General features: G+C 44.9%; 1 protein-coding gene across 1 annotated transcript in view; it reads right to left on the bottom strand.

Moving 5' to 3' along the window:
- The window catches only part of Myo3b (myosin IIIB), a 326,704-nt gene that overhangs the window by 4,531 nt on the left and 299,494 nt on the right, over positions 1-22,679 (bottom strand). The gene's annotated exons all lie outside the window — the stretch shown is intronic.

Genomic DNA, 22,679 nt, shown 5'->3' with positions numbered 1-22,679 from the left:
GATTTCACGGGGTAGCCTCTTCCGGTCTGCCTTAATTTCAAACCCTAGACCTAGAGAGTACTGTGGATTTGGATTAGGAACCGCATGGCAGATAAAGCCATGATTCATTTCCCTTCTAAGCAAATGAGTTTCGTGGATTCTGCTGTCCCTGTGGTTGGCTCGCTGAGTCAAGGTTCCGCAGTTCAGGATGGAGAGATGGCGCAGTGGTGAAGAGCTCTGACTGCTCTTCCAGAGGACCCAGATTTAATTCCCAGCACCCACATGGCAGCTCACAGCTGTCTGTAACTCCAGTTCCAGGGGATCCGGCACCCTCACACACAGACATACATGTGGGCAAAACACCAATGTACATAAAAAAATAAATAAGAGTGTGTGTTACTCTTCAGGGAACTGAGTGCAGTTCCCACCATCAAAGAACCCACAACCACCTGTAACTCCAGTTCCAGGGCCATTGGATACTCTGACTTCGAGCTCTTGTATGCACACACACACACACACACACACACACACACACACACACACACACACACACCAAAGGGTATTGTCCTTGAATGTTACAGGATAGCAAAGAAGGCATTTCATGGGCAGTGTACTAATGACATTATTCACATCTAATTATTCACAGACAAGAGTTGGGGGTGATAGAGAGAGGGCTCAGTGATTAAGAACACTGGTTGCTCTTGCAGAAGACCCAGGCTCAATTCCCAGCACCCACATGGGGACTCACAGCCATCTGGAACTCTAGTTCCAGAGGATCTGACACCCTCTTCTGGCCTCCAATGACGACACACGCATAGGGCGCACAAACAGATACCTGTAGACACAGCACCCGTACACACAAAGTAAAGTAAAATAAACAAATCTTTAAGAAATGGATTGGAGGGCTGGAGAGATGGCTCAGCGGTTAAGAGCATTGCCTGCTTTTCCAAAGGTCTTGAGTTCAATTCCCAGCAACCATATCGTGGCTCACAACCATCTGTAATGAGATCTGGTACCCTCTCTGGCCTGCAGGCACACATGTAGGCAGATATTGTATGCATAATAAATGAATAAATATTAAAAAAAAAGAAATGGGTTGGAGATTTGTGTTTAAACCATATTTTAACCTCAATAGAGATTTCCACTTTGAGTAGAAATTATAGAGAAACATTTTCTTTTATATTTTATGTGCTGTGTTCGAAAATCTAAGAGCTGACTGATACATAAAACATTAACATATACACATTCTTGGGTTGCCATACAATGGTTCTCTGCATATGCCAGGTAATATTTAAGTCGGGCCAGGTATATCTACCTTCTCAAATATTTAACATTTCCTTCTGAGGGGAAATGCTTGAACCTTTTCTTCTGACAATGAAGTGTGCAGCAGATTGCTGTGGCATGGAGCCAGCGCACTGTGCACCAGCACACTAGACTTTCATATACTCCTGTCTCACCTGTATCCGCCGATCCGCTCTCCTCCTGTAATATGAGGGCCGGCTTGTTGGGGTTTCTGTCCCGCCCGGTACCCCACAGCCGGCAACTCTCAAGGAAAATCAATCACATGGAGATCTCTATAAGTTATAAAGCTGATTGGCCATTAGGTCAGGCTACTTATTAGCTCTTATAACTTATGTTACCCCATTATTCTTATCTACATTAGCCACACGGCTCAGTACCTTTCTCAGCTGGGCAGGTTACATCTTTCCTCTCCAGTGGTCTGGGCAGAACTCGGGAGGGAGCTTCCTGCTTTCCAGAATACTCCCAGTCTCTTTGCTCCACCTCTACTTCCCGTCTGGCTTTCCCGCATATACTGCCTGCCTGGCCAATCAGCGTTTTATTAAAATATGATTGACAGAATACAGACAATTCTCCCACACCATCCTCCTCTCCACCTCCTATCTCCTGCCCTTTGGTGATCAGCATTTCCCTTCTGTGAGATAAATCCCTGCTTATCACAGAAACAGATGGCAAGTGTGGTCCTTGTCTTGTTTTCCTCCACACAATCATCCTTGGTTCTCTCCATGTTGTTATACACTGCAGGGTTTCACTGCTAGAGCTGAGTAGTGTCCTCTGCTGTGTACACGAGCCACACCCTCTCTAGGCTTCAGCTGGTGGACATGGCTTGTTTGCAGTTCTTGGTGGTTGCGAATAGTGTTTTCAGGAACATGGGAACACAGGCTACTTCTTTGACACACTGACTTCATTTTCTTTGGGTATATACCCTGGAGAAGAACTGTTACATCATGCAGTATTTTTTTATTTAAAAAATTGTAATTATTGACTGTAGGGGGTGGCGGCGCATGCCTTTAGTCCCAGCATTCGGGAGGCAGAGGCAGACAGATCTCTGTGAGTTCGATGCCAACCTGGTCTACAAACTGAGTTCCAGGATAGCCAGAGGATAGCTAGAGCTATAACACTGAGAAGCCATGTCTCAAAACACCCCCCCCAAATTTAATTATTATTTTATCCTCATGGGTGTTTTGCCTCATGTCTGTGCATCATATATATGCCGTGTGCCCACTGGGGCCAGGAGAGGGCATTAGATTTCTGTAACTGGAGTTACAGGTGGCTGTGAGCAGCCATGTGGGTGCTAGGAACTGAACCCAGGTCCTCTGGAAGAACAAGTGCTCTTAACCCCTGAGCTCTATCTCCAGTTCTTGTCTGTAGATTCTTTTGGTAAATACCCATTTAGGTTCACTATGATTTTTTTTACATATATTTATTTGTTTGTTTATATGCACACATATGCTTGTGATTTGGCGTGTGTGTGTTGATCAGAGAACAACAGTTCTCTTTCCCACCATGTTGATTCTGGGGGTCAGTCTGGGGTTGTCAGACTTGGTGGTAGGGGCCTGTGCTGGTCAGTTGTATGTCAACTTGACACAAGCTAGAATCGTTTGAGAAAATGATTGGCCTGTAAGCAAGCGTAGAGTGCTTGTTCTTGATTAATGATTGACGTGGGAATACACAGCCCAGTGCGAGCAGAGTCACTCTTGGGGTGCTAGTCCTAGGTGCTATAAGAAAGAAGGCTTGCTGAGTGTGGTGGCACACCCCTTTAGTCCCAGAACTTAGTGGGAGTCGGGGAGGAGGCAGAGGCAGGCAGATCCCTGAGTAAGAAGCGAGCCTGGTCTACAAAGCAAGTTCCAGGACATCCGGGGCTACACAGAGAAACCCTGTCTCGAAAAACCAACACCAGAAATAAACAAATACCTACATAAATAAATAAATATTAAAAGACAAAAAGAAAAGGCTGAGCAAGCCGTGAGAAGCAAGCCAGTAAACATGACTCCTCCGTGTCTTCTGCATCTGCTCCAGCTGCAAGTGCCTGCCCGCTTGAGTTCCCGCCTGCCCAGATTTCCTTAATTAATGAAGCAAGGATGTGAGCTGTAAGCTGAAATACGTCCTTTGCTCCCCAAGGTTGCTTTTGGTCCTGGGATTTACCTCAACAATAGAAATTCTAACCAAATCTTTACCTGGTGAGACATCTAACTCGTGTTAGTATTCAGGCACCTGTGCTGGCCTGCCCTTAGGGTCCTGACAGGATACGTCCATTGTCCTCAGCTGAAGCTACTAAAGGCACCTCCTGTGCGCATTCGCTCCATTCCCTTTGAAAAGGTGGGCCTGCCCACCTCCCGTCTCTTTCTCTTTCTTCCCTCTCTCTCTTCTGTCACTCTTGTCCCCAGGGACCAACAACTCCCCCCCCCCCCCCCCCCCCCCCCCCGCTTTCTGTCTCTGTCCATTCTCTCTCCTAATAATCCTCCTATGGTTAAGAGTACATGCTGATTTTTCTGGTGAGCCAACAACCACCTGTAATGCTATCTCTATGGGATTTCATACTTCTGGCCTCCATGGGCACCCACATTCATGTGCGCATAGCTATATACATATATAGACATAATTTTAAAAATTTTTATATTTTAAACTTATTTCTTTATTTTGTGTGTGTGAGGTAATTTTAAAAAATCTTTTTTTTTAATTTTTGCTAGTCAGCTTTTGATATTAACCCCTTGCTAAATATGCAGTTTGAAAATATTTTCTTCCATTCTATAGGTTCTGTCTCTTTGTTCTATTGATTATTTCCTTTGTTGAATAAAAGGTTTTTATCTTGGTGTAAACTCATTTGATTACTTTTTCTTTTGTTTCCTGTGCTTTTGAGTGCTTAGAAAACATTTTCTCTACATGCAGGTACTTTGTTAGATACTGTGACTGACTAGGGAGATCCCTGGGGCTTGCCAGTGACTGTAATTGGTGAACTCCAGGCCAATGAGAGATCTTGTTGAAAGGAAGGAAGGAAGGAAGGAAGGAAGAAAGGAAGGAAGGAAGGAAGGAAGCAAAGAGAGGTGGACGTGTGGACAGCTCCTGAGAAATTAACACTAAGGCCTTTCAGTGGTGTCTACATACACACATCGTCCCCTGTCAACTAAGCACAGGCTGTATCCCATGGTCTACCACTGTGCTACACCACTAGATCCCCAAAAATACTTCTTAAAATTTCAAAAAATTATCTGATCTGTAGAGACTTGCTTTTTCCTGTCACCATTCTGCTCACTTATTCCTGAACAAGAAGGTACCAGACTGGTCACCACGGCACTGACGTGGCCTTACAGAGTACACACCACCTAGACATGACTTACAACACACAGTCGGATTTCCGGGGGCGCTATGTGTGCAAATGCTATGCCACTGTGCCTCGGTGACTGAAGCAGACACAGCTTTTGGAATCCGGTGCCTCGGAATGAAGCCTGCTGGATAGGGAGGGAGACCTTCATGTTGAACTGTAGTTAAGAAACGAGACGCTGGAAGAGGCCCAATCACCCCGGCAATGAGCTTCACCTTAAACAGTTCCTACTGCTCCTCTATTAAAACCCCAACAGTCAAAAGACTTAGGAGGAGGCCTCTGGGTAAGCAGGTGAATTCTGGACTGGAGGGTTTTTTTTTTATCTACCCTGAAAAGTGGCTTAAGAATAAGCACTCAGTGCTGCTCAGCTGTCTCCCATGATTGGACACCCATGCATGGATTACTAGGTGTACCTCCTTACTAGTCTTTCAAAGGTCCTTTATGTCACAGATACAAATTTGTATTTAATGTGGGCCTCTCTTCGTCAAGAGACCCAGTACCTTTGGTTCTCTATCTGACAACGTCACCATCCTTCCTTTTGTTCTGAGTCGTAGGACCTGACAACTGGAGCCAAGACTGTCAGGAACACAGAAACCTGGGCAGTGGTCCGGGAGCCTGGGAGATACTCACCCCTTAGTCCTTATCCTGAATCTGCAGACCATGTGGCTGCACACTTACCCATACTGAATTTAAGTGGTTTGTTACTTAACTCCAAGTAGTGAGTTTGGAACTTGAATATTGCTTTGCTCTTTATTGAATATACAGTTACACCCCACTCTCATCAGGACAACCAAGTTAAGTTTGATAACAACCAGTCTAAGTATATGCCATGCCACATCTAAGACATATTTATTTTTAAAGAATGGTTGCATTTTTGAGATTCAAATTTACTTGGGTATGTTGTATTTTTGTTTGTTTGTTTGTTTTTGGTGACAGGGTTTGCCTTTGTAGCCCTGACTGTTTTGGAACTTGCTATATAGACCAGGCTGGCCTTGAACTCAGAGATCCACCTGCCTCTGTCTCCTAAATGCTGGGATTAAAGGTGTGTGCCACCACTGTATTTAAAAATTAATAATGTATTTGTTTCTTTTTCTGTGTATGAGCATTTTGCCTGCATGTATGTATGTGTACCGCATGCATGCTGGTGCCCATGGAGGTCAGAAGAGGACATTTGGTCCTCTGGAATGGGAGTTATGAAGGCTGTAGCTGGGAATGGAACCCAGGTCCTCTGAAAGGGAGAAAAGCACCCTTAACCTGATGAGCCATCAGTCCAGCCCCTGGATTATTGTGTTTTTACTTGTTAAATCTGGCAGCTTTTATTCATGCACAATGTAAGTCTCTGCAGTTCTCTCCTAGGATCCCAGAGATGAGGATGAAATAACTTCTTCTCCTCCACTTGGTGACTTACACCATGTCAGCTCCCCCCAACACTGTTCTCTAGAACCGCATGCCCCCCTTTTCATCATAGCTGACACCCCTTACAAAGTTCCTTAATAGGTGTTGACAGGGGTTTCTGTCCTGCCCAGTCCTGCAGCTGTTCAGTCCCAAAGAAATACACAGAGGTCTACTACATGAATTATAAACTGGTTGGCCTATTAGCTCAGGCTTCTCATTAACTAATTCTTACATCTTACATTAACCCATTATTCTTGTCTGTGTTAGCCACGTGGCTTGGTACCTTTCATCAGTGAGGCATTCTCATCTTGCTTCCTCTGTGGCTGGGTGACGACTACAGACTGAGCTTTCCTCTTCCCAGAATTCTCCTGTTCTTGTCACCCTGCCTCTACTTCCTGTCTGGCTACTGGCCAGTCAGCCTTTTATTAAAATAGTACAAGTGACAGGATAAAAGACCATTGTCCCACAGCAAGTAGGATGTGGGCAGAGAAGATCCATCATGCGGGAGGGCAGCATAGAGGCATGTGTCCAATCTTCTTCAGCCTGGGAAACAGGCTGGGTTCTTGGTCTCTGAGGGATAGGCAGGCTAAGAAACAGAAGTCCTGGGACAAAAGGAGTGGACACCTGGGGGGTGTCACTGGTCCTGCTCCTTCCCATGAACCCTAGCAGGCATGGTGGGTTTCCAAGCAGAGAGTAATGATCTTATTGCCATTTTATGGATGAAGCATTCCCAACATCACTTGCCAAGGAAAACATCCTCTTGAAGCAAACAGAGCGTTCACAGTTTTAGATTTACAGATGGCAAAGCCCTTATGGGATTACCAGATCTACCCCTGGGGTGTTTAAATAGCATCAGAGTTATACAATTCATGGGCAAAGCCCTGTCAACTCCATGTAGCAGGGGGTGCGGTACGTCACTCTTTGACTGATGTTCTCGGGCATTTAGAGGTGACAGTAACTCAGCTGTTAGCGGGATATCCCTCCCCAATCAGGCAGATCACTGCATAGTTCTCGTCAATCCTTCCAGGAAGTTTGCTTCTCCTACCAGTTCACTTTTTGTGTAATAAATCTTGTTTTAACTCAAAATATCTTAATTATTTTCCTTACTTCATCTTATTTGGGGAAGAATAAATGAACCTAAAGATATAAGCATGGTATAAAGAAATTGAGAGATCACACAGTTAGTTAAAAGGCGTATTTTTGCAACTGTGAACTCAGGGTTTCTGGTCTCACTGAGGCTAGTTCCTGCACACTATACCAGCTGACCAATCTTTAAAACACCAATGCCAGAATCGAGGCTTGGACATCAGTATGAGAACGTAAGACCTCTTTAGAGTCCTTTAGTGTGCAGCCAGGACTGAGGAAGATGGTCCCTGGCCACAGAGCCTTTCCCATCCAGTAAGAATCACACAGTAGAAAGTTGGTAACAATATGTAGACCCTCACCAGGGCTATCAATGAAATAATCTTCCCAAGGAGGTGGAAAATCCTGATGTACTCCAAAGGGGAAGCTGTTTCAGAGATGCTCAGAGCCTTCACAGGGAGGAGGAAGGGAGAAATCTACCTTGGGAGTTCAGATTTTCAAATTGAAGTCATGACGTTCCCTGTAAGCTAACTCTTCGGTTTGACCCTTTGCTTTTACGTTGGAGGGATTCAAGGCGTTTGGGCATAGGTTCCCCCATCCTGGTGTTCTAGTTTGATTTCCGTTGCTGTGATAAAATAAGCCTGGCAAAAGGCAGTTTTGGGGATAGGGAATTTATTTTGGGTCATGATTCCAGTTACAATCCATCACAGCAGGGGGAACAGAGGGAGAGACTGAAGTGGCTCACCACATTCACAGTGAAGAGCAGAGAAGGAACGCATGTATGGTGTGCTCAGCTGGCTCTCCACACGCTTATCCAGTCCAGGGTGCAAGCCATGAAGCGGTGCAGGCCACAGTCAGGGTGGGTCTTTCTCCCTGCTACAGCTGTGCCCACAAGAGAACCTGATCTAGACAATTCTTCATGCAGACTCTATTTGTAGGTGATTCTAGACTCCACAAGGTTGACAATTTAAGCTTCCCAACACACCTGCTTTACTGTCAGAATGGAGACAAAATTCTTAACTTAAAGCCTTGAGATCATGCTGGGCCTTTAATCCTAGCACCTGGAAAGCAAAAGCAGGTGGATGTGCATGAGTTCAAGGCCAGCCTGGTCTACAGAGTGAATTTCAGGATTGCCAGGGCTACATAGTGTAGCGTGAATAATAAAAACCCAGAGACAGAAATTTGAGTTCAACCTAAAGATCAGAAAAGCAAAGTTAAGCCAAGCCACTAAAGAATATAGTGATATTTTATTTATGTTTTAATAAATAAAATTTGCCTAAAAATCAGAAGGACAAAGCTAAGCCACTAGAGGTCAGGCAGTGGTGGCACACACCTCTAATCAGGATTTGGGAGACAGAGGCAGATGGATCTCTGTGAGTTCAAGGCCACCCTGAGCTACATAAGATCAATGCTGAAACAAATCCACGTGGTGGCGGCTCACACCTTTAATCCCAGCACTAGAGGAAATAAGAAACGGGAGGAGAGAGAGGCTCGGACTGCTTAGTCTGTTAAGGCTGCGGTTGCCCAGCCTTGGTAGGGGTAAGACTTCTCTAGTGGCTTGGCTGCTTTGCTTGTCTGGTTTTCAGGTTGAACCCCAATTTCTGTTTCTGGGTTTTTATTTTCATGCTACAACATAGTGAGACCCTGACTCAAACAACAACAACAACAACAACAGACAAAACAAATTTCCAAGGTCTAGGTCATGGTTTCCGCTATTGGGTGACTGTATGATTGTGTGTGTGTGTGTGTGTGTGCGCGTGTGTGCGCGCGCGTGCGAGTGTGTGACTGTGTGATTGTGTGCGTGCAAGCGCGTGTGTGTGTGAGACTGTGTGATTGTGTGTGTGTGTGTGAGAGAGATAGTATGTATGTTTTTTAATATTTATTTATTTATTATGTATACAGTATTCTGTCTACATGCAGGCCTAAAGAGGGCACCAGGCCTCATTACAGATGGTTGTGAGCCACCATGTGGTTGCTGGGAATTGAACTCAGGATCTTTGGAAGAGCAGGCAATGCTCTTAACCACTGAGCCATCTCTCCAGTCCCTGTATGTATTTTTTTTTAAAAACTGGGACTTTCTCAAAGGTTTTCACCTGACCAAGTCTAAATTCAGAAAGAGAGAGGGAGAGAGAGACACACAGAGAGAATTTTTCTCCTGGGCTATCCATGTAATTCAGAACTTGCTTTCTAAGATGAAAGGAAGATACAAATTTTCCCAGTTGCCATGTTATGTCATCAATAATTTCCTTCAAAATTAGAAAATTGCTACAAAGAAAACATCCCTGAGTTAAATTAGTGCCAGTGGAAGACGCTAGAGTTGTAAATTGTCTGTGTGGAATATTAAATTAGAGATGGCAGAAATTTTCCTTTTCCCTGAAAACCATTTCATAGCTCAGGGGCTGGAATGTGCAAGAACATACTCATGCATACTTGCATATATGCACGTGTGCACACGCACACACTCACACACACTGGATAAATGAATTAGTGGTAGCAGTGGTAGCAACTCCACCCTCTTGTTCAGATTTCTTCCCCTTCATGGTCTGTTCTCTGGTTCTATCAACTGGCTTATTGTCAAGGGTTCTAATAAGAAAATAATATTCTATACCATGAAATGCTTTAGGAATTTGGAACCTACCAAGAAGGGTGATAAAACCAGTCTTTCAAGACAAGTTAATTGCCATTTTTAAAAAGTTTTTCAGGGACTAGAGAGATGGCTCAGTGGTTAAGGGCACTGGCTGCCCTTCCAGAGGATCTGGGTTTAGTTCCCAGCACCCACATGGCAACTCACAACCATTTGTAACCCTGATTCCAGGGCCTCTGACACCTCCTCTGGCCTGTGTGGATACTGCATAGACATACATGAAGACAAGATACTCCTGCACATAAAATAACAATAACAAACCTGCATTCATTTTTTAACTAAAAACATTTTAGTCATCCATCTAATTTGTATTATAGCTTTCCCTTCTGAACAATAGAAGCATAACTATTTTTCCTTATCATTAGCCTATTTTGAAAATCATGTATCTCTTTAAGGATGATGTGGGATGTCCTTCTGTATATGTGTTGCATTTATTGGTTGATGAATAAAGCTTTTGGGGTCAATGGCTTAGCAGAGTAAAACCAGGTGGGAAAGCAGAAGAAAGAAAGAGATAGATAGATAGATAGATAGAGAGAGAGTAGGTGGAGTCAAGGAGTCGCCAAAGCTGCCAAAGGAGAAAGATGCTCGCTGGAACCTTACTGGCAGGCCACAGCCTCATGATGATGCACAGATTAATAGAAATGGGTAAATTTAAGATGTAAGAGTTAGCCAGGAATATGCCTGAGCTATTGGTCAAACAGTGTTGTAATTAATATAATTTCTGTGTGATTATTAGGGTCTGGGAGGCCAGGAATCAAATGAGCAGTCTCCTACTACAGAGTTATATTGTTTTATTAAATTAGATTAGCACTATGATCAAAATTTTAGGTGATAAATGCAATGGTTTGACTCTTTGATCTCCTTCCTTCATTGATAGCAGTGGCTGGGACAGGTTTCTTCGTCACTGTCCAGTAGTAGTCTAAACTTTGTTATTTCTAATGGCTGCATGAATTCCACTTTATAGATGAACTATGGCTACTATGTTGAATTTCCTATTGGGCATAGAAATGATTTCCAGTGTTTCTCCATAAACAACGCTGGGGTTGCAAACACCACCACTCTTGGCTGCACAGTGTGTGGGTTTTTTTGTTTTTGTTTTTGTTTGTTTGTTTGCTTTTGTTTTTCAAGGCAGGGTTTCTCTGTGCAGCTCTCGCTATCCTGGAGCTCACTCTGTAGACCAACCAACGAAACAAACAAAAACATGCACAAAAGCAAGTGTGAAACACATTTAAGACAGTAATGTCACCGTACCTCTGGGGTTCTAGATTGGCTCAGGCAATTGGTTGAGATGCTACAACCCTGTTAACTAATTCAAGTTAGACTTCTGTCCACTGAGCTTCAAAGCTTTTGCTCACACACCAAATAACAATGTAGACCGTCGTCCATTTCCCCTCCCAGAACATCCGCGTCAACTAGCCAGCATGCCACATCGCCTGCAGTCAGGTCATTCTCACCCCTCTTTGATTCCACTGTCCTTAGTGTCACCACACCCATGTCACACTGCTATTGATCCTGACGCCCATCCAATTATCCCCATTGCAGCTATGGGCCCCAGTGTGACTGTGGTTCCCATAGGAATTCCTACCATATGGAGAGAGAGCACAGTGTTCCCAACGGATGCTGGGGATCCACAGGAAAATGTCTTCTCACCATCATGGTCAGGGCAGTGCCCTCCGGACAACCCAGCGTGGATGAGCAGACTATTGGGATGAACCTAGTGTAACATCCCAGTCCCACTGAGGCCCTGGTCGCTTTCCTCTGTGACACCAAAGCAGTTCTGGGTTTGAAACTTCATGTCTGCCACCTTCTGGGCTGTGTTTCAGCCAACCAAGCCAACTATTGGAGTTTTTCTCCAACCACTCACTGTCATCCTTTGAGCTACAATGCTGAGTTTAGAATTTCTGCTTAGTTGTGTCAATAACAAATCCAACCTACCTAGTTTGATTCCTCTGATAATTATTCCATATTTTACGGCCATCCCCACACATGGGCTGTGAACTTCCGTCCCTATTACTTTGGTATGCTGTAGGTTTTTCACAATGGAATTCAGTTCATGGGGCAAGTCTTATGGCTCACTTTTGGGGCTTGCTTGGATCTACAGCTCCTCGTACAGTTGGGGTAGGTTGTAAAGCAGAACCAGCTGTGTCTTGAAAAGCAAGACTGACATCTTCTCTCCCAATTTCTCCTACCCCTTAGACTACCCGAGTAGTTACCCTGGATTTGGTTTGGACTTTAACGCTGTCCTTATATATTCCCCTTCTCAGGGCTAACAGTGTTCATGGAGTCCTAAAAAATACCAACAAGTAATTTTGGATAACTGAAGACATTCTATTCGAAACGTTATTGATTCTTCTTTTGTTTCTCTTTTTAAGCCTGCTTTCTTAAAGTAATGCGAAAATTTTACATGGAGAATTGGGAAAGGAGCAACCGTTGTAAGTTCAGTGTCACTTCCTGTCACATCCACACACCACACAGAGTCACCTTGGAGATCACCAGGGACCTCGGGCCCACATGTGAGACATGAACATTATGTACATGTGTGTTCTTGGAGTGGGACGGGCTGGGGTGGGACAGGAATTGGAAAAACCCAACTACGAATGTCTGACTACAGAGCCCTAGCATGCACTACGACTTGGTCTTGATGACAAGACCCGTCTTGGCAGCATTGCCATGGGGAGGAAAGATCTGGAAGGAGAGGACTCATGACAAGCACGGAGCTCACAGGTGCTGCACAGCACAGCTGCTCCCTGATTCTGGTGGAACTGTGGGGGTTAACTACACCTTTGTTGCACATCAGAACCATGGAAGGGCTTTGGAATGATACAGGTGACCTGCCCCTTCTTAAGAGCTCCTAACTCAAATGGTCGGAGGTAGGGGTTCCGGCACTGTGGTTACTTAAGAATGATCCTTCCTCCAGGTGGCTTAGTTTATAGCAGGGGCTGGGAAAGTCAGAGATTTGACCCTTGGCTCTTAGCGCAGATCGGGTTTTGCGGATTAGCTAGCTGCCATTGGGGAAAGCTGGCATAAGCTCAGAGAAGTTTTAATTGAGCAAAAGGGATTCTGGAAAAGGAAGTGTCCCCCTAGGGTCCTGGGCACTGCCAGGCATTTGTCTGAACAGGCGACTGCATTAAATGACTGGATTCCAGAGCACACGTAAGGGCCCCTTGATCTCCCAGGACCCTGGCAAAATCATTTTTCTTTTCGCAAGAGAACAGTTCGCTGACCATGGACGTAGTATTTCTGGTTTCCAGATCTATGATGGCGGTCTTCTGAGGGTTGAGGTAACAGATAAGTAACAAAGACCCAAGACCATTCTGACCCCAGGAGCACTCCTTAAAGGGAAATAAAATAAAATAATAAATGCAGAGAAAAACCTGCACAACTGTCAGAGGGCGGGACCAGTTGGAGGGGTCTAGAAAGCAACCGGATTGGTTACGCTTTACCACTGACGTTCTTATTTGATACCAATGGCCTCTTGCCATTCACACCTTTCTGGTTTTAACTTTTAAACGGTTCTGAGGCGCCACTACCACCACGCAGCTCTAACTCAGCTGTTTAAACCACTCACGTGAAAACACTAAAACCAGCGGTACCCAGCAGGAGTCTGGGGAGGGGTCATTTCTGAGAGCAGGGAGTCAGTGTCCTGGAGGAAAGAGTGAATGAATTTCTCAGAAGAAACAGCATTCTTCGTGTTTAAGAATGGGAGACACCATGGTGCTGGTTTGACTAGACCAGTTATAACTGGATCTTTGGGGCCTCCCATGATGGGAGATGCTAGGGCCCTTGTCTATGGCTCTGTACTCATCCGGGACTCTGGCTTCTTCTGCTGTTGGCTTTGCAGATAGAGAGAGAACTACATACAGAGGTCAAGTTCCGGCCCTGGCTGCCATGGGGCTCTGGGTAAAGTCCTCACCCTCTGCTGCCCCGTTCTTTCTGTACAAGTATATAGAAGCCCACGGATCTCCTGAGAAGCCTGTACCCAATCTAGGAAATGTACTGCATCCTTTTCTTAACTCTCCCTCTCCTTTCTCCCTCCTTCCCTCCCTCCCTCCCTCCCTCCCTCCCTCCCTCCCTCCCTCCCTCCTTTTCCTTCTTCACTCTCTCTCTCTCCCATGCTTAACTCTATATTAAAATAAAGAAACAAATAAAAAATCACAAAATAAAAGCCTTCCTTGCCAGATCCAATGATACAGGCCTGTAGTCCAGCTCCTCTGTATGCTGAGGCAGGAGGATCCCAAATTGAAGGCCTATCTGTACTATAGAACGAGTTCAAACACAGTCTGGGTAACTGATTCTCAAAACAAATCAAACAGCTAACAAAAGGGATGGGGGTGTGTATGAGTGGGAGAGCATTTACCTAGCAGTTTTGAGGCCGGAGGTTCGACCCTTACTGCTGCAAAACAAGAAGAGAAAAAGAGGGAGAAAATGTCAAAGGGTATAGCTTCTCTCCTGGACATCCCCATCTCTCCTTGGAAGCCACACCCCTTGCCAGGATGTGAGCGTGAAGGCCGGGAAAGGGGGTGCCATCACCCAGAACCTTCTTTAGAGACCCTTCAACTCAGAGTAGTTGAACTGCAGAGTAATCGCCCCTTCACCTCTTGGGGTCTCCTTGCAAAGCAGACACAAAGACCTTTGATTCTTAGCTAGTTTCACTTTGCAGAAGACCGATCAAAATGCACCTGGGCTTCAGATGGAAAAGTTTCCCAGTAAGTACACCACGATTTCTTCTTAGCACAGGGCATTTGTCCACAGAGCAAGGCTGCACAAGGAGGCAGGTCCCTCTGAGCCCCTTGCCTGATCATCTGCTTACAGACGGACTAACAAATCTCATCCGAATCTCACCGACTTAGCCTTTGCAAGCTGTGACTAATGAACAGGCTGATACGGCACAGCTGTGCAAACACCTGCGTGCGTCTATAAATTCTAAACTATTCCATACGTGGGGAGGGCTGTCGTTAGGATGAATGAAGAGGCTTGGGGGAGGTTATGCCTACACATGATTGGTTACTGAGCAGAGGGAGGAGCAAATGTGAACAAGAAGAATACTGGGAAAGAAAAACAGTGAACTCTTCGTGATGAAAGACTCACCATTGTTGCCATTTCAACCTTAATATCCAAAAGTCAAGAAAATACTACTGTTGGAATTCTTTTCCTGTTTTGTGCTGAGTATTGGGTGGGTTTCTGTTCGCATATTGTAAAATACAGTCAGTCTAATTTTCCTGAAAAGATTCAAAGAATCACACCGAGAGTAGGGTGTGAGTCTTTAGCTGTCTGCTCCTATCAAGAATTTAGAGTTTTAAGGCTAGAGAGAGGGCTTAGTGGTTAAGATCACCAGCCAGAGGACTGGGGTTTCATCCCTAGCACCTACGTGGTAGCTTACAACCATCAACAATGCCACTCTCAGGGAATATTGTGCCTTTTTCTGATCTCTTCAGGCACCAGACACATGGCACACAGACAAAACATCCACACATGTAAAATAACAACGATAATAAATGAATTCAAGTGGAGCTTGGTGCTGCTTGTCTTTAATCCCAGCACTTGGGAGGCAGAGGTAGGTGGATCTCTGAGTTCAAGATCAGCCTGGTCTACAGATTGAATTCTAGGACAGACAGGGCTACAGAGAGAAACCCTGTCTCAAAAAACAAGCAAAAACAACAACAACAGAAAGAATTTAAGAGTTTGGATTGATGTAATGGTTCAAAGGGTAAAGACACTTTCCATATAACCCAGTGACTTAAGGTCAGTTTCTGGGACCCACTGGTGGAAGAAGAGAACAAATGCCTGCAAGCTGCTCTCTGACCCCCACAGGGCTGTGTGGCACAGGTGTTCCACATCAGTAAGTCATGTGATAACAATAAAAACAAAGTAGCCTCTCTAAGACAAAAATCACATTCCATTTCTTCAGGATGACACCGGACCACTAAGTTTCTTTACCTTGTTTTCTTATAGTTAGGTGTGAGGCTAACAAAAACCCAATATAGAAAGAATGCCAAACAGCTGACTGCCCCAGCCCATTCTGCCCCTGGACTCTGAGATCCTTACCAAATGAACCATCACCTTTCTTACCATGTCACCAAAGCTGAGCCAAGTTTCACCAAAGGAAATACTCGCTGGCGTTAATGTCTCTGAAAACTGGCTTTCATGAGCCATGTGTCACACAAGTGAGTTCGGCCTTGACAGGGAAATTAATCACTGTCTTCCTGAAGCTTCTTTGCTCTGACTCTGTGTTCTGACAAACATACACTGTCTTGGCTACAAACACTGAGACTAAACATCTTAGTAGGGTTTAATTTCAAGTTGCCAAGTGCACCTTTTTCCAGGGATTATATTCAGTAGTCCTTAGCCCTTAACCCCTGCAGGAAACATTCAGGACTTGATTGTCTTGGCATAGTCAAGAAAAACATTAATAATCAGAAAGTAGGCAGCCTTTATTTGGCAATATAGAGAAAGTCGTATTAGCAGCAGCTCTCTGATGGAGTGATCTTGGCCGTCCGTGAATGCTGGGAAACCGGCCACCAGCTCCGAAAGGGTGGAAGGCCCTGGCTCACTTGGCACTTCCTCACTTCCAGCTCTCATCAGCCTCTCCTCCTGCATGAGACAGGGACCCAGCAGAGAGGGGTTAAATGGGTTGAGGAGCCAGTCCAGCCAGGGGTCATTGGCAATCAAGGACCAGCATTAAAAGGCAGCAGGAGGCTAAGGGTCTGTGACAAGCTTGGCTCAGGCACCATCTGGGAGGACGGAGGCTATGCAAGCGGAACACACACACACACACACACACACACGCACGCACGCACGCACACACGCACGCACGCACACACACACACACACACACACGTGCACACACAACGATGCAAACACTAATAGTTACACTTTCTTCAACACAAGTTCTTCATTGAAAATAAGTATCGTATTTTCAAAGTATTCTGGTATGGTAGTTTGGATGGGAATGGCCCCTACAGGCTAGTTTATTTGATGCTCGGTCCCTCACATCTGCCATTCCCTCACCTCCAGAAGTTGTAGACTACTTGGATCAGGGACTCTAGTCTCTTCACTGTGATAATACAGCTTAGAAGAGTACATTTTCATCTTTATCTCCATATACCAAGAAATGCATATGCCACCTTTCCAGTGTCTATCAGTCATTAACTAGAAAAGCAGCGCACACCAGAATGTACGATTCAGACTCTATCCACAGTCCCCAGAGTGTGGAGTTATGAAACCACTCAGCAAAATTAGCATTTAAAAGTTCTCAACTGGTGAGAAGCCTCATGTCATGTACTGTTTATTTTTTCCTGCATGTGCTTTAATAATAGCAAGTCTAACCCACTGATCGTGTCTATAGTCGTGATCTAGAATGTAGTTGGGTGGTAGGCGTTCTGAGTCATTTGAGGGCACTACCACAGTTAGCACTGTTCCATCTTTTCCATCTTTGGCTCCCTGCCCGCCGAGACAAAGTCTCTCGCATTATGGGCTAGCCTGGAACTTCCTATGTAACCAAGGATGACTTCAAACTTCAGATTTACCTCCTTTCTACTTCTAAAGTGCTACGATAACAGGACTGCGGATGGAGCCCAGCTGGGGCTTCACGCATGTTAGGCCAGCATCCTACCAACTGAGCTCACCCCACCTCTGCCCCTGCTCGATCCTGTCTGCCACTGACAGAAAGGTTTTGTCAGGCCTAGAGCTTGAAAGGAAATTGTTTGGTCCTCTACTGTTCCAGTTTTGCCCATAGCGCCTTAGAGTTTTTAAATAAGCAGAGATCATGTTTTGATCTTTTCTGGGAATTGCTACATTCAGGAATTAAGCATGACAAATAAACTGGAAACGAAGTCCCTGGGTAGATATTGGTCATTGTGGCCAGTCTAACATCTCTGCTCTTCTGTTGGAGTAGATACACAATCCAAGCATTTAGATCGATGCGGGTAATTCCTTCTCTCTGCTCCCTCGAATCAAGCTGAACATGCCGCCCAGGCCAAACCCAGCAAGTTGCCTTTATGGCCTTTAGCGGTTATCTAAAGAGTGGGCACAGAACCCAAGTGAACTGGGGTCTGCTAGGAGCTGTGAGATACAGACCCTGTGAGGACGGTTCCTGGTCTTAGGCATTCTGAGTGCCACTTCGTGGTTGTGCTCAGGGTTGGCAGTGGCCACTCTGACAGCATCGAGCATGCCAGATGCTGCATAAGCAGTGTGGAGCCACACAGAGAAAGAGGGGCTTAAAGACATCGGTGGAATTCCTACACATTGTGTTCTGGCCTGAGTTAGTGTGAGGTAGGTTTCTGGTTCTTGTATTTAAATGAGTCCGTATAAAGGAGTAACTTACCAGTCGTCAATCAGCAAAGTCACTCCACATCTGTCCACACAGTGTGGGACACACCAGGGACTTATTTGTCAGTTGGGCCTAAGCCTCTTTGTTGGCCTGGTGTATAAGATCTATTATGTATGTCATTGGATCCACTTAAACCTCTAGTAAGCTAAGGGATGCAGGTTCCTGAAGGAACTTCTGCTTGAGCTGTGTGTGCGCGCGTGCGTGCGTGCGTGCGTGCGTGTGTGTATGTGTGTGTGTGTGCATTTCAATAATTTAATATCAGCCAGAGGTGAAGCAGGCTAAATGTGCCAGGGTTGCTTGTGAGGCATCCACTTCTTCCTAGTGAAGCAAACAGTGGCATTTGTGAGGAGGCACAAGCCAGAACTCGGCAAGCACGGGGCTGATTTCCCACCTACATCAGAAGGAACATGAAAGAGCAATTCTTAATTACAACCAAATATTAGCTCTGGCCCCTGGGAACTCATCATTCCGTCTCAAGGTCTATATTTATGAAAATTTAAGCAACGTCTTAAAACATGTTAATTTGTTCTTTGTTTATTGCTTTCCCTGACAGATTAATTTATTCCAAGGGACTTTGGTTCTCAAGCACTAATGTATCGATTGGGCCCTTGTACGACACAGCTAACAGCCCGGGGAGGAGATTTCGACGGAAAACAAAAGTCTTTCTTGTAGTTTTCCTTAGGTAATTAAGTTCGTATTGTGGGCCCTGGCATGCTTCCAGTTTTCTCTGGATTTGCATTTCTGACTTTTAGATCAATGGATAATTTCATTAAAGGCAAAGAATGCTGGGAATGTAGACACAGACACACAGGCAAATAGACACACAGATACACAGACACTGACACACACACACACACACACACACACACACACACACACACACTTGGGACCTGAATGAGTCAGCTTGTATACACTGAGGTCAAGAGAAAAAAATCAATGCCTTTTCTTTTTCCTACTTGGGTTGTGGCTTTCCCTACATGAGGGAATTTGGACAGTTTCTACATGAAGGGCATTTAGACAGGAGGGAGACCATATGTTAGAAGTTGTAAGATATGTCCCATGGACTCTACTGAAGCAAAGGCGTGTGAGTGGGAAACCCTGCTTACTGTTGATGGAAGCTTCTGGTGACCTTTGGCTCTTTCCATCTTATACAGTCCCGCTACTGCCTTCTGGTCAAGATGAAGTACTCTTAGCTCCAGCACCACACCTGTCTCCACACCCCCATACTTCCCATCATGATGATAACAGACAGAAACTCTGAAATGGTAAGAGAGTCGCCCCAATTGAATGTTTTCTTTATAAGAGCTGCTGTGGTCATGGTGTCCCTTCACAGCAATAGAAACCCTAAGACACCCTCTATGCTATGATTGCTGATTCCGAGAATAACAATTGTATCACTTTCATTTTTATTGAGAAGATCGTGACAGAGCCAGAACATTGGCTGCGAACACACATCCGTTCCTAACCCCTGAGCAGTTCTCCTTGTCAGCTGCGTGCTCTCCATGGGCCAGTTTCTAAGGCGATACTGGTGAGCAGGACAGACAGAGCCTATACCGTCTTGGAGAATTCCTTTCCTCCATGATGGAATTCAACAGTAATCGCTGCAATTGGTACAAATTACGATAGCGCACAGAAAGGAAGCAAAGCGGTCAGTGCACATCAGGATTGCAGAGGGATGGGAAACAGGTGACCTCTCTATGAGGTGATGAAGATGCAAAGAATGATGAAGATTCAGCCTATGAAGACTGAGGAAAGTGGGCACGGGGAACATTCCAGGCTGAGGGAACAGCATATGCAAAGGCCACATCTATGTCCTTGAGACGATCAGCCCTGGTCCATGGACCTGAACTATAGTAAGAGGAGGCTTTGAGACGCCTCGGAGCAGTGGTTCTCAGCCTTCCTAATGCTGTGAACCTTTAATACAGGTCCTCACGTTGTGATGACCCCAATCATAAAATTATTTTGTTGCTACTTCATAACTGTAATTTTGATACTGTTATGAATTATAATGTAAATATCTGATATGCAGGATATCTGAGAGAGAACTGTGAAAAGGTCGTTTGATCCCCCAAAGATTGAGAACCACAGCCTTAGAGAGAGTTTGAATGGTCTTGTGAGCCAATGGGAAGTCGCTGAGAAGGGATGGGAAGAAACCCGTCATGAGGCAGTTTTCTCTAACACAGTTTTCTCAGCTCATAGTCCCTACTGTGCAGGAGAATAGGAATAGAAGTAATGCCATAAATTCTGGCTCGTGAGTCCAGAATTCAAGAGACTGAGGCAGGAGGATCATCATGAGTTTGAGGCTAGTCTGAAGTTCCAGGCTAATCTAGGCAAGAAAGTAAAACCCTGAATCAAAAACAAAAGCAAGAGTGAGGAAAGCTCAGAGTAGGAGAAAGAGGTATGTGTAGGAGGTCAGAAGCGGAGCTTGACGGACTCAGAGTAAATGGTCAAGAAGGACTTCCAGGGGCCAGCAAACCAGCTTAGCAGGCAAAGGTGTTTGCTGCCAAGCCTGATGACCTGAGACCATCAGAACACAGAACCCATACAGTGGAAGGAGAGAAGGAACTCCCACAAGGTGTCCCCTGACCTCCAAATGCATGCTGTGGCATGTGTTTGACCACCCAACCCATATACACATAAAATAATTATTTTTTTTAAACTGGCTCCCAGGCATCTGTCTTATGCTCTTTGGTGGCTGGGAATATCATTTGTGAACTAGAGAAGAACAAGGTAGGGGGTGAGCCTGGGATGCTAGGATCCATCCTGGTACCCATCAGCCATTTGTCTCTGACTTCAGTCTAAGGAAGGTAAGTTCCCAGTAATCCTGACTCAGTGACCCCCACCCCAAAAATGTACAGCCATGACTATCTACTTGTGATGATATTACTAACTACTGTTGTTGCTGCTGTGACTTCCTCACACAGATACCCAAAGATTATTTTGAGTTGTCTTAACTACTTAACTTGGCAGAACAGAACAGTTTTTGCTTGCTTGCATAGGTCTTTGTGCCCCCTTTAAAAGTTCTTCCCCTCCTGAATGGCAGTCTCAAATCTGGCTAAGAAATTGTTCAGCCTGCTAGCAGATAATCAATAAATCTTTTAATTATAATTGGATTGAGTCTATGGTCTTTTCCCAGGGGTTCCAAACTCCGTCACAGTGAGGTCAAGAGTTCAGCTCCAGATAGCAGATGCCTATTCTGAAACATCTTGTTGAACTGTCAGCTGGGAAGCTCCGTGCAAGTCTGGAATCCAGGGGAACACAGTAGGCTGAATGATTGCCCTGGGGAGTCAACAGCTTATCGCCAGAATTTCAGGTTTGGGGAGTTAAACGTGCAGAGAAAGGAGAAGAGGTCCCCTTCTTCTCAGTGTGAGCAGGGTGCTCACACTGGGGGGCCTGGCTAGGACACAGAGTTGCCATGAGGTTGGGGAACAAGCAAAGAACACATTTAAGAAGATCACATGCCAGTGTTAGGTGGATCAGAGCAGAAGTCCCTCCAGGTCTTATAAGATCATCAGTTTCCTAACGGGATTGACGTCTAAGGAGATCCTGAATGGTAAAACCCAGACTGCAGGTGCAGTCAAGAAGTTCCTTTAAAATGTGACTAAGAAGGGGGTAGGAGAAGGGTGAGGGAGGCGTCAGGGCTCATTAAAGAGGGACTGTAAAATGTCCCAGGGGTTCCTGAGCTGACCTGGAGCCTATCAGGAGAATGGAGACTCTGGGCCCCTGTTTATGTGGCCTTGTTTTGAAAGGTCATCTTCTCCCCAGCCTTCCTGTCTCTGGAGAGGCCTCCCTGGGCAGCTCTAATTAAGCCAGTGCGCCTGTCTGGCTTCATCTCCTTGTTTCTTAAGTTCCGCTGGGATGCACCCCCTGAAGAAGGCTCCATGTAAGGAGGGAGTTCATTAGCAACAGCTCAATGCTAATATAATTAGTTTCTATATCTTTTGGCACTGTGTGATCTCTTCTTAGCTTATGTTAAATAACGGTCGATTTCCATTCAGATTTTAGCCACAGATATTTAATATTTTTGATTGAAATGTTCATATATTTTAGGTATGACAAAAGGGTTATGTTGGGGACACACCCTGTCTAGGTGCTTAGTTCTGCCTGCACAGAAATCTCTGTCTTGTGTGAACTGTTTTATAGGTGTGTATTTCTAAGAATATTTTCTGATTGGATAACAAAACAAAACAAACAAATCCTTCCAATGTGATGCTGTTTATGATCTTGGTTCTTTTTCTTCAAACACTCCAATAGATCATGGAGTCTGTCTTAGAAGATAAATAGAGATACAGCCCCATCCTCTTTCATGATTTTATGTTATTTCATTTTATGGATGTGCCATTATTAACAACTTTTCTATCAGTGGGCAGGTAGGTTTTGTTAGGATTTTAAAACCATAAACCAGAAGGTTCTTATACAATCTTATATACAACATACAAAACTTTCATTCACTATTAATTAAACAACTGTCAATCCAAACAATTGCCAAAGAAGTCTGGGTTGGGGTTAACTGTTTTTTTCATAATCTGTAGTAAGGAAAGATGGCGGGTGTCCTGATTAGTCTATACCACAGGAATAATGGGAAGAGAAAAGCATCATGACCTTTCAAAGATGTTTAGAAAAACAAC

This window comes from Myodes glareolus, chromosome 21 (assembly GCF_982192425.1).
Source record: "Myodes glareolus chromosome 21, mMyoGla1.1, whole genome shotgun sequence".
Lineage (NCBI taxonomy): Eukaryota > Metazoa > Chordata > Mammalia > Rodentia > Cricetidae > Myodes > Myodes glareolus.
This window is presented reverse-complemented; position numbering and strand designations above follow the sequence as displayed.